General features: G+C 37.4%; 1 pseudogene; it reads right to left on the bottom strand.

Moving 5' to 3' along the window:
* Positions 1–5705: 5705 nt before the first annotated feature.
* On the bottom strand, positions 5706–7918 carry LOC126977362 (uncharacterized; annotated as a pseudogene).
* Between the last annotated feature and the right edge of the window lie 4531 nt (positions 7919–12449).

The raw sequence follows: 12449 nt of genomic DNA, 5'->3' as shown, positions 1-12449 counted from the left end.
TCGACGATTTCCCGAGAGAGACGTGCATGGCCCGTGTATACGGCATCACCAGTGCTGTCATCTGCATAGCAATGGATGTTGGAGGTGTCCAACATATCATTGATATACAGAAGAAACAGCGTAGGAGATAGCACACAGCCTTGGGGCACTCCAGCATTCACGGGCTTCGGGTTCGAGCAATGTCCGTCGACAACGACCTGTATGCTGCGCCCAGTGAGGAAGCTGGAGGTCCACTTGCACAAGCTCTCGGGAAGCCCAAATGATGGAAGTTTAGAGAGGAGCGCCTTATGCCATACACGATCAAAGGCCTTCGCTATATCCAGGCTAACTGCCAGGCCTTCCCCCTTGCTTTCAATAGCCGCAGCCCATCTATGTGTTAGGTATACCAGAAGATCACCTGCCGACCGACCATGGCGAAACCCGTATTGTCAGTCGTTGATCAACTGGTGACCCTCTAGGTATATTGGTGTCATTCCTCATGTGCAACGGCGGCATGGACGGCTGGCTGAAGTTACCAAGAGCAGCTTTCGACAACGACCAGAACTTGCGTGTTCCGGTCGGGTAACTGAAAAGCTGCTCGCCGATTTTGACGACGTGTTTTGACTTTGCACGGGCGATTTGCCGCTTAAAAAATCTGGAAGCACGGTTGTATTTCCTCTTTAGAACTATGCAGTTCGGATCCTTTGTGCCCAGCGCCGCAACCCAAGTTCGATACGCCTGTTTTTTGCAGTCATATGCTGCTTTAACTGACGCATCGAACCAGGGCTGTGATCTGCCACCGATCGGTACTATAGAGCTTGGTATAAAAATATCCATGTCCACATCGGCTACTGCAACGGCGCAGGCACTAGGATCATCCGAAGGGAAACAAACCCTGCTCCAAGGGTAGGATGCAAAAAAGGAACGCATCCCATCCCAATCTGCTGACTTGTAGTGCCAAACGCGGCGGGTCGCTGGTGGTCTGTGACGTGGGCGTCGTATAGGCACTCCACTCCTGACCAGGCAATGGTCGGACGTTCCGAGAGGGGCGTCGACAATGACCAACCATCGGGATGTGTAGTCAGCAGAAGATCTAATAAGGACGGCATGTGGCTATCCACATCCGGGAGCCGCGTTGGCGACTCAACCAATTGGGACAGTCGTACGCCAATGCAAAATTATGCACAGATCGCCCTGCGTAGTCTGTGGTTCGTGATCCAAGCCATTCGGCATTGTGCCCGTTGAAATCACCCAAGACTACGATTTCAGCGGAGGGGATCTGTGCAAGCACGTCGTCAATTGCCGCTTGAACGCAGCCCATGAGATGATCGGTTTCTGCGTTACCACTATGGGACCTACACACGCATAGATGCGGACGCGGTCCTCTAAATCTACGCGGAGCCAGAGAGTGGACAGGTCCCTACCCTCAAAATTGCCGAGACGGCGACAGCAGATATCCTCCCTAACGTACACACATACCCCGGCATGAGGCAAAAAATTGTGCTCAATTTTGTACCCGGGGTTCGTTAAATATGACGTATCGCTAGGTCGAGATATCTGCGTCTCCGTAAGGAAACACAAGGCTGGCTTCGCCGTCTCAAGGTGGTGGACGGTGTTTAAGTTGGAGTGAATTCCCCTGATATTGCAAAAGTACACGTTGAGTGTGGAGCGGGGTGCCGTGGTGTTACTGCCTCGTTTGTCCTTGGTCATGTGAGGTACTGTGCCCTCCCCAGAATACGAAGGGCAGCCCGAGCTAGAGTGCTCGGGGAGGGATTCTCCGACTCTGGTAGAGCCGGACCCTCCTGGGGTACTATCTCTTTAGGGACCGCTTTCATAATCTTTGTTGGGGATGGGGATGGGGGAATAGCCTCCGGTCCTCGACACTAACCTATGCGAAACATAGCGGCACTAGGCCGCTACTTCACGCCGGTATTCTGTGCGAGTGTGGTAATTAACCCGGACGAATCTGGCCCGATTGTGCTGACGTCAAAAGACGGCTGCGTGACTCTCCCACTTCTAATGAGCATGACGCATGGGCCTGCCATCGCCTCCCTCGACCATATTTTAGGGAAGGGAACGACCCGTCCCACGTCGCCGCCACAAGCAGTGACATTTAAGCGAGCATGATGAAAACTGTCACAAGAACTCAACCAAATAACAAAAAACAAGAATGTTCATCTAAAATATATTCAACAACACTCACTAAACACCTCTACCTAAAATTTGACCAAATTGCTTTTAGTATAAATTATTAATCATTCAAAAATTATTTATAATTATAAATACTATTATATTTAATAAAGGGTAACTAAAGCTCAAATCTTTTAGAACAATTCTTATCATCTAAATAATCCTTTAAATTGTAATAGTATGATGTTTCCATAAGTTTATGTATTATTTTTATCCAGAACTTGTTGAAGGACATTTCCATTATGTTCTCAGGAAGCTGATTATAAAATCTAACGCATTTACCGATGAATGACTTGTCGAGTTTACTAAGCCTAGAAGTGGGCATTAACAGTTTATTTTTGTTTCTAGTATTAATATTATGTTTTTCATATACCTTTTGAAATTTATTGCCATTTTTATGAACATACACTAAATTTTCATATATATATTGGTTACAAACAGTCATAATTTTAAAATCTTTAAATTTAGATCTAAGCGACTCTCTTGGTCATAGGACCATAAATTGCCCGAACAGCTCTTTTCTGCAGCACGAAAATAGAATCAATATCAGCAGCATTACCCCATAATAATATACCATATGACATAATGCTGTGAAAGTAACTAAAATAAACCAATCTTGCAGTTTCAATGTCTGTTAAGGAACGTATCTTTTTTACTGCGTATGCAGCAGAACTTAGTCTACTTGATAAATTTTCTATATGAGGGCCCCATTGGAGTTTGGCATCTAGCGTTATTCCAAGAAAAACAGCGGTATCAACTATATCTAATTTCTCGTTTTTAAGCTGTATATCGATTGACACTTGCTTAACATTAGGTAATAGTTGCAACTGTTGTGTAATAAGTAGTAGATGATAGTATCGCATGAGTGTTTTAATACCTAATTATCAACAGTTGCGTACAAGACTTTATCTACACCCAGAATATGAATCCTCTAAAAGATTCTGGAACAGTTAGCTTACTGCTAACATTAAAACACCAGTCCTAGCAGTAACCTAATATCATTCGTTACTGATTATATACAAATAAAATAAGTATTAAGAAACAATTATTTATTTTAGTAGTAATTTACATTTTGTATAGTGCAATAATTAAAATTCACTCGAATATAATGTTCTTTTGCAGCGTTTAAATGAATCGCTCATTTTTTGTAAACAAAACAATAAAAATATCGAAGAAAAATGGCGGGGATTCGAATAACCTACTTTATTTTACGGCACGCGAATTTCTGGGAGTGTGGAGCGCGCGTAAACGAAAATGTTCTTTTTTTGAAATTCATACAGATACCACGCATCGAGCAATAAGAATGTGGCTGTATATTGAAACTCCTTGTGCATGAAGGGATAAAAAAAAGACATAGGAGTGTTGTTATGAAATTCAGTACAACATTACAACACTCTTTTGGGTGATGTAATGGTTATTAGAACATTGGGTGTTTTAATGTTGGCTATAAGCTAACTGTTTCAGAATCTTTAATAGAGGATTTAAAGCATGGGTGTAGATAAAGTAAATTTAATGCATTTCGTTTTATTACCATTAAGTAACAAGTTATTAGCTTCAAACCAATGCACAACTTTAGTTAAAGCATTGTTAACAACATCAAAATTTGGTATGCAACGGTGTATTTTAAACATGAGTGATGTATCATCAGCAAACAACACAATTTGATATTTATCCTTTGCAATATAAGGGAGATCATTTATATGAACTACAGTTCTACCCACGAAGACTGTTTGCTATGTCACTGGTTTGCTTGAAGACAGATTAAAGTTTCTGTCTATTGACAGCGATCATACGTGCGTCTATAATATTAGTAATTTAAGAAGGCTTTCGAATTTGGCAAGTGCCTCCGCGCCGCGGTATGCGTTAGATCGGCGCGATTTAGGCACGCGCGCAGCAGCCTATCAATGTGTATTAATTTACGTGTATTAATAGATTCCTTATAATTATGATGATTTGAGTGCATGTATTAGAAAACTATTGTAACAAGCTATAAGACCATGGAAAATAAACCATCTTATACACAAAATGAGGGTCATAACTTTGTCAGAGCGTGGTGTGCCGTACGGCACTTCCGATTTTGGTTTATCTGAAAAATCTAGTGACATATTGCATTTCCACCATACCAAGAGGTTGTTTTTATTTGTGTTACACCAAAATTCTACATTGAAATATCATTCAAAACAGCAACAATAATAGTTGGAAAGCAAACGATTTAAAACGTAGCGCTGCAGCAGCTGGTGTCTGACATACAAAGTGCACGTGTCTAAGAAAAGCACCACCTGTATCTTGTTTTGATACCAAGCGCAGCAGCACGATAAACACAGCGCACGTTCAACAACACAGGGCATCAATCCTCGATTAAGGATTGATGCCTTGGAGATCTGGTGCTGGAGGCGTATGTTGACGATACCTTGGACGACCAAGTGAACAAATATGTCGATCCTCTCACAGCTCAAGATAAAAACCCGTCTGTCCACGATATGCAACCAACGAATTCTTTCGTATTTTGGCCACATAATGCGAAGGGGTAATGAGAGCCTGGAGAAATTGATCGTCGTAGTTGAGAACACAAACGGCAATCCCGAGGCTGATCTCCTGCCAGATGGACCGACCAAATAAAAGACTCCAGGTCCCCGAGGTTTAGCTCCGTCGTCAGGGCCGCGATGGACAGAATCGATGGAAACAAATAGTTCACTCCAAGTGTTGATCACTTGTTGATGACCACGATCCTCAGTAATGAGGGAACGACTAGAAAGAGAGAGTTTAACAACGTTCGTCTTTTGGGATGGTCCATCGTGCGCATTCGCGAACTAACATAGGTATACCTAGTATATGTATATTGCGTAAATATGTATTGTGAAGTGGAATGTCTAAATTGTGAAGTTTAACTGTTATTATTAATTATGTAAAAGTGATATTTGAAGACTTTGTTTGATTGGAGATAAACTCCACTTCTGTCCTTGCAATAGACTTAGCTTAACTTACGGATACATTGCTGTCACCGTTTATTGACAAGATCTTTACTATCCATAGTTATGTCCAATATAGTAATAGTCCAATGCTATCTGTCAATAGGTTATTGAAAAGTAAGTTAGCGTAAATAGATAGATTTACCTACCTCTAGGTAAGTTAAACTAAGGATAGATAGGTTATTAAAAACGGCCGTAAGCCTTTTTCAATTTAAATTCGTACCACGTAAATCATATGCTTCAAGTAAGCATTTTAATACTATGAATATGGATATATATATATATATATTTATATTCATAGTATTATTCATATATATATATAATATTACGGTATTACGGTTTGAAAACGAAATTTACAAACCGACATGGTTCGCATTCGACGTCCTCGACTCGTTTCTTAATCAAGGGCTAACTGCGAGGTCAACAATAAACACAACATCTAATGTAAGTATTATATATAATATTCCAAATGTATTCCCCACAATCACGCGTGCACTTGACAGTTTTTGTTAAATTTGTGTTCAGGGCTGTTCCTGTCATGGATGCCAGGATAAGGTTTCATGATGTTCATGCCACCATCCAAAGCACCATCAAAAGCACCATCTCCCTCCATAAAATACGTAGGTATGGTATATCAACTATTGAGCCTGGCAGTGGTCGACGTGCTGGTAAATTAAGGGAGGTGTTACGAATTCTTTCCGATAACACAGGGTTTCGAAAAATTCCCCCATCACTTATTCTCCCTTGCCCTGCGATATCAGCAAACATAAATTGATAATTACTGTCCACTAATGCCATAAGCACAATACTAAAAGTTTTTTTGTAATTGATGTATTCTGAACCTGAATTGGATGGACATATCAAAACTATATGAATCAATTGCACCGACAGCCCTAGGAAATCTGGAGCTGAATCCTTTTTCGATTTCCAGCCACTCTTTTGTAGATGATGGCATTTGAAAAAAGTGGATATTACAACATTAAAATAAAATATAACGTTTCTTTTTTCAGACAGATGAGGCTAGCACAAGTGGAGAGAATACAGATACCACACAAACCAGAAATGATATAACACCACAGACAAGTCGTCCTCGATTCATTCAGTCAGAGGTGAAAGAAGCCGGAAAGTTTGTAAAGGAAACTTTATGTACCTTTCAGGAAAACATTAAGAAACAGGAATCTACAGCCCTCCCAGATGATTGTGATATGTATGGAACTATGTCAGCAAAAAAATTGCGCGCTTTTACTGAAATGGAGCGACTAGAAATAGTGTATGACATATATGGCCTCTTTATTAATCGCCGGCGCTCAAACCAACAACACCAATTGTCAAGCGATACTTTTGTTCCATCTCCACCTACTATATATAGGCCATCATCTTCTATGTCTAGCTATTCTGAGCCTCTACCTAGTGAAAGGTTTCATCGACAGAACACATGTATGGCATATTATGAACCGACTCAAATTAATATCCAATAAGGACAAAATACACGCCAGTTGTATTCCGAACGACCCATAATTTATATTTCAGGACAAAATACGCAACAGTTATATTCCGAACAAATTCAAATTCAAAAACACTATTCATGTAGGTCACGGAAATGACACTTATGAATGTCAAAAATAAATAATAAAAACATTGTTTCTTATTGAATTTACCGCTACTTCGTAAAGGGTTGAGCTAATGAGAAGAAGTAGCAAGAAACTCATTGCCACTCTTTTAAGTCAAGATGTACATTTTAATTGTTTTACAAATCATTTCAATTACAATATATGCAAAGTGACGCAACAATAATACTCAAATGTCAAAAACTGAAACGCTTACACGACTAAGTCAAAAAAAGAAAAAAAAGTAAATTAATACTTATATACACAAGAGTTATTGAGTATAGTAGATGCATCAATCCACACACACCGCAAACAAATAGAGGCATTATGTGAGCATTTCATGAAATAAAATATATAATAATTTTAACGTTAAAGGAAATAATAATAATAAAAAACACATCAAGCAGACCAATACAAGAACAACAGAACAAACGCATGTGTGTATACTTCGAAATGAGTTACTGTCTGATGTTGTTTCTAAAGCCTACAATGGTGCTTAGTTTTCCTTTTAATTCATGATTCTATGTTCTTTCTTTCAAATTTTTAAATGTTGATTAAAGATCTGTACTAATTTGTGAAATTAAAAAAAATATTGTTACTAGAACTTACCTTTATTTCTCTCCAAAACTTTACACAGGGCTTCACATACTTCAGGAAAGATTGTTGAAATTAAGTGAGGTAATACTTTAAACAAAAAATGAAGGCTTTGGAAGCTATCTCCTGTGGCCAAGTATCTTAATGTTATTGCAAAACGCGTACGAGCTGGTACTGCTTTGCGGAGGTGGGTATCTTGTTTGCGAATTAGTGGTGTAATTTATAAGCAAATTCTCAAAATCAACGGTTGACATACTAGTAAACTTTTTAAATTCTCCGCTTGGTTCTGCAACTATTTTATCTAACTGATTATGCATGCTGAAACTAAAGAGTACGTACACTTTATACAGGTAATTTAATTATGAATACACGATAATAAAAATAAAGAAAGAATAAATAAATATTAAATTAAAATGTTACCAACCTTGTTCTGTTTCGATGAATTTGCGTTACCCACCATCGTCTGGCTTTTCTTTTTTTAACTTTATTTTGAGTTACGACGTTCACAAAGTTATAATACGCAAGTCCACACAAAGCCAAACTTGCTGCAGTTTGAATATTATCTGTAGTGTCGTCCATACCGGATGGGAAACAGATCACGTGTGAGAAAAATGAGAGTGTGGATAAATTGCAAGTTCTCGCGAGAAGTCTCGGCCAAACTTCTCGCCGAGTCTTCTCGCCGTAAGTCTGGATGGGGTATTTATATCACTTAAATAACAAGTTCTGCAGCTTTACAAACCTCATATACGTCGCTTGACGCATTCATTTTTCCACCTCCATCTCCTGTGCTTACTAATTTGTTGTACTCAAACTTACTATTCACAGTCGATGCAACCCATGCATTTTAAATGGTGACATAGAGATCTCACCACAAAACCAGCTATCCAACTATTTGCTACATATATTCCCAAGCTTGGTAAACGAGACATTATTCTTCCATTTTCTTCTAAGTTATTTTATACCGTCACTTTCATACTCATTTGCATCATCAGTCCGTGAAGATGGAGCAGTTGTATTAATATTATGTAGTGAAGAAGAACACATCAAAATACTGACGTTTTCTAGTGCTTCGTGTTCATTGGGTGCACACAGCTTCCTGATTTCAACAATTTTAGTTCCATGTGGCACAACAATTTCCTTAAGGTGCCTTTTAGTTGTTTGGCATTAGGGTGTTCATTATAACCACGCATACGTATAACCCCAAAAATCATTTTGCGCGGAGGCCATCTTGGATTTAAAAATGATCCCAAATTCGAACTCTACACTCTAGATAATCTCGGATACGATATCCATATTGTTGAAATCATAAATTTGCGCGGCGACCATATTGGATTTCAAAAATGATCTCAAATTCGTTCTCTGCACCCTCGAGAACCTCGAATACGATATCCATATTGTTGAAAAAAATTTTTGCGCGGCGCCCATCTTGGATTTCAAAAATGATCGCTAATTCGTTCTCTGCACGCTCGAGTACCTCGGATACGATATCCATATTGTTTAAATAAAATTTTGCGCGGCGGTCATTTTGGATTTAAAAAATTATGGCAAATTCGTTCTCTACATCCTCAAGAACCTCGGAAACGATATCCATATTGTTGAAATCATAATTTTGCGTGGCAGAAGCCTTTTAGTCGTTTGGCATTAGGGTGTTCAATTTAACCACGCATACGTATACCCCCAAAAATATTGTTGCGCAGCGGCCATCTTGGATAACAAAAATGTTCGCTAATTCGTTCTCTGCACCCTCGAGAGCCTCAGATGCGATATCCATATTGTTCAAATCATAATTTGGTGGGTCGGCCCAAATAATAATATAATAATAAATAAGTTTTATTAATAATAGCTGGCAACGGCACCTCTATCGTCTCGCTTTTTCGTTTCATCGAGTTTCAAATCACAACGATTCTAAAGAAGTTTCAATTCAATAAAATAATACATATAAATATAATGCAAATCATATAAATAGATTAATATAAAATAATATGTAATGTTATTGTCACTCCCTTTAATGAATAATAGATATATAAATCATTTTTCATACTTTAAAATTAGCGAAATGAAAAGATACGACAAACGTCGATAAAGAAGTTTCACTTCAACAGTTATGAGAGTTGCGATTAATTAAATTATTTTCTTATTTAATTTTGTGGAAAGCTTCAGCAGACACTCCATTTCACTTCTTAAAACACTCTCTTATGCTGTGGCCAGTCCATTCTCTGTAAAAAACATCGATATGTAATTATTATATATAAAAAAACAGTGGCTTCAGGAAACAAACGGATACGAATCAACAAACAACGTTGGAAATTACACATGTTTTACACAACTCTTGTTTTTACGTATTAATTTACATTTTTTGACTTACTATTATATTAGTATAAGGCGTTTAGTATTTGACGTTTGAGTATTTTTGTTGCATCACTTTACATATATTGTAACTGAAATTATTTGTGTAACCTTGAAAATGTAAATGTCGATTTAAAACAGTGGCAATGAGTTTCTTGCCACTTCTTCTCATTAGGTTAACCCTTTAGGCGTGAGTGGCAGTAGATTCAATTAGAAAAGATATTTTTGACATTCGTAAGTGTCATTTCCGTGACCTACATGAATAAAGTGATTTTGATTTGATTTGATTTACGTATGTTTACTATTTTGTCTATTAATTATTATTATTAGTACATGCCTTTCAAGGGCAAATGCGTCAATGTCTAGAATACAAAAATAATAATTGCTTGGTCTAGAGTCTAGACACATACATAATATATCATACTATCAAGCATAATAGCCTAAGCACAGATTTGGTCCGGCCGAACCATTGGACGCTGTCCGGTAGCGGACCATATTGGATGGTAAGTTTTGTATTACCCTCCAGACCGTACCGAGTACGACTCCGGACCAATTGGTGCGAGGCGCGAAGCGGAATTCTTAAGAAAATTTTTAAGTTATCAAAAATATCTACGGTTCCATTATCCCTTGTATTTTATTGTCTCGGTATCTTTTTGAAGTGTCACGATAAGAACTTTTTAGAATAATTTACATAATAATTAATGTAGACTAATTAACAATATTCTAACCAATATATTAATCTCATGTCCATGTTACGTCAGTCGGTGCTGGGGTTGCTGCTTCTACTGCCGATGACAGCAAGCGTCGCAAATATGTCGGTCTCAGTGTATCTTTGTGCCGTTTGGTTTTTATTTCTTATGAAAACGAGGGACAAGACGAGTAGGACGTTCAGCTGATGGTATTTCATACGCCCTATCCATTACAATGCAGTGCCGCTCAGGATTCTTGAAAATTGAGTTGAAAAAGTGTGATTTTTATACCTGACATTTTTCGCTGCAATAATTAAATTTATAGTAACCAAGGCACACTTTTTTTGGAATGTTTCGGCATACAAAGCAAACTCCAAATTCCATTAATATTTTCCTGGATGGAATACTTGGTTGTTCATCGGGCATTCCATTTGTATTTTCTGGATTCATTGATATCTGTGAGCCCTGAAATATATCAAATAACATTAAATGATTTAGATCTGAATCAACCAAATTAATGTATAAAACTTCACTTGTTTATTATATTTACCAACCGTACTTTGTTGTGGCTAGGAGGACTATAAAATCCGCTATCTCTTGAAAGCGTCATATCTGTATGGGCCTCTGGCTTAGCTTTCGGGTAACTTACAGAAATTTTTGTTTATACATTTATATCCAATTCTTTGGATATTGTTTCGTATAAATTTGAATTTATGTCTATAGTTACTTCATTGCCAGGTTGACCCATTGAATGTTTTGTGCCTTACTAAATTTAGGGACTTGAATGACTCATCAGTTTTATTTACTTCAAACGTGTTTGTATGAGGTTTATCTAGAAGGTTCCAATAGTGCTGCTCGTTTATTTCGTTTTGTTTTAGAATGCTCCAACTCATTAGTTGAAAGAAGTATGATGTGAATTGTGACTCTTTGATAAGTATTTTATTTTCTTGGGTAGTTATTTTTATTTTCGACTTCACTTGAGCCATAAAACTCGGATCACGAATTTTAGGAAGTATAAATTTAATAGTGTACGCAACATAGCGATAGTACATTTCAAAGAATTCATATCTTTTTTTCAGACCAAAACTTTTATCTAAATAACTAAATACATTGACCATTTCAGAAATAATAAAATCTGGTATTACGTTATTATTAGGCATATTATATGAATTTCATAAGCACTGTGTGATTCTCGCCAAGTTATAGTTCTGACGTTCTGTATTGCCTTGGCCTTTAATTTTATTTAGAACTGCTTTAGACTTGTATTTTTCATATTACAATCAAATTTATCTGTTTTAGTCGAAGAACTATTTCGTCCATTTTTAAAATGCTTTCCTGCAAACTGCATGGGCAAACTTCTGTGTTCATTGTTTTTAATATTATTATTATCATCTTCAATACATATGTCCACTTCAATTGTTTTAGAAAAATCAAATGAATCCATACTTTGTATTACTTCCTCCTGGAACAAAATAAGAGGACATTTAAATTATCACTTATTTTTTTTGGTATTATTGGTAGCATGTTATCATGTATCATAAATAATAACTTTATACCCAGCAACCCTTGTAAACACTGATACTCTGTATTTGGCTGATTGAATTCTTTGTAGTGTTGCAAAGCTATCTATTTCAAGTGAATCGAATTGTACAGAAGAGTTAGTAAGTAAAGAATAAGAGACGTACTGGTCATTTCTTAACTGATAATTTAAAAAAGAATAGGGTGGTAAAATCGAAACAACTACTGGAGCGGTATGAACAGAAAATTTTTGTTTACGGATGAGATTTTTTTTACAATTGAGCAATATTTTAATAAACAAAATGGCTGTATTTATGCTCAAATAGAACGTGGGCCCTATCCGACTTCAGTGATGGTTTGGAGGGGTATTAGTTAGGATCGAGTGACTGAGCCATACTTTTGTGAAAAAGGTATTAAAACACCGGTGCAAGTGTATCAAGTTACCATTATTGAGAAGTGAAGCCCCTTAAGTCTTAAGGCCAAGTGTCTAAGGAATAAAACTTAGAAGACTTAATTATTTAAATATATCCAATAGTTTTTGCATGATGCGCGCACAA

The sequence above is a fragment of the Leptidea sinapis genome, chromosome 45 (assembly GCF_905404315.1).
Source record: "Leptidea sinapis chromosome 45, ilLepSina1.1, whole genome shotgun sequence".
NCBI lineage: Eukaryota > Metazoa > Arthropoda > Insecta > Lepidoptera > Pieridae > Leptidea > Leptidea sinapis.
The sequence above is the reverse complement of the archived record's forward strand: the minus strand, read 5'-3'. Positions and strand labels throughout refer to the sequence as shown.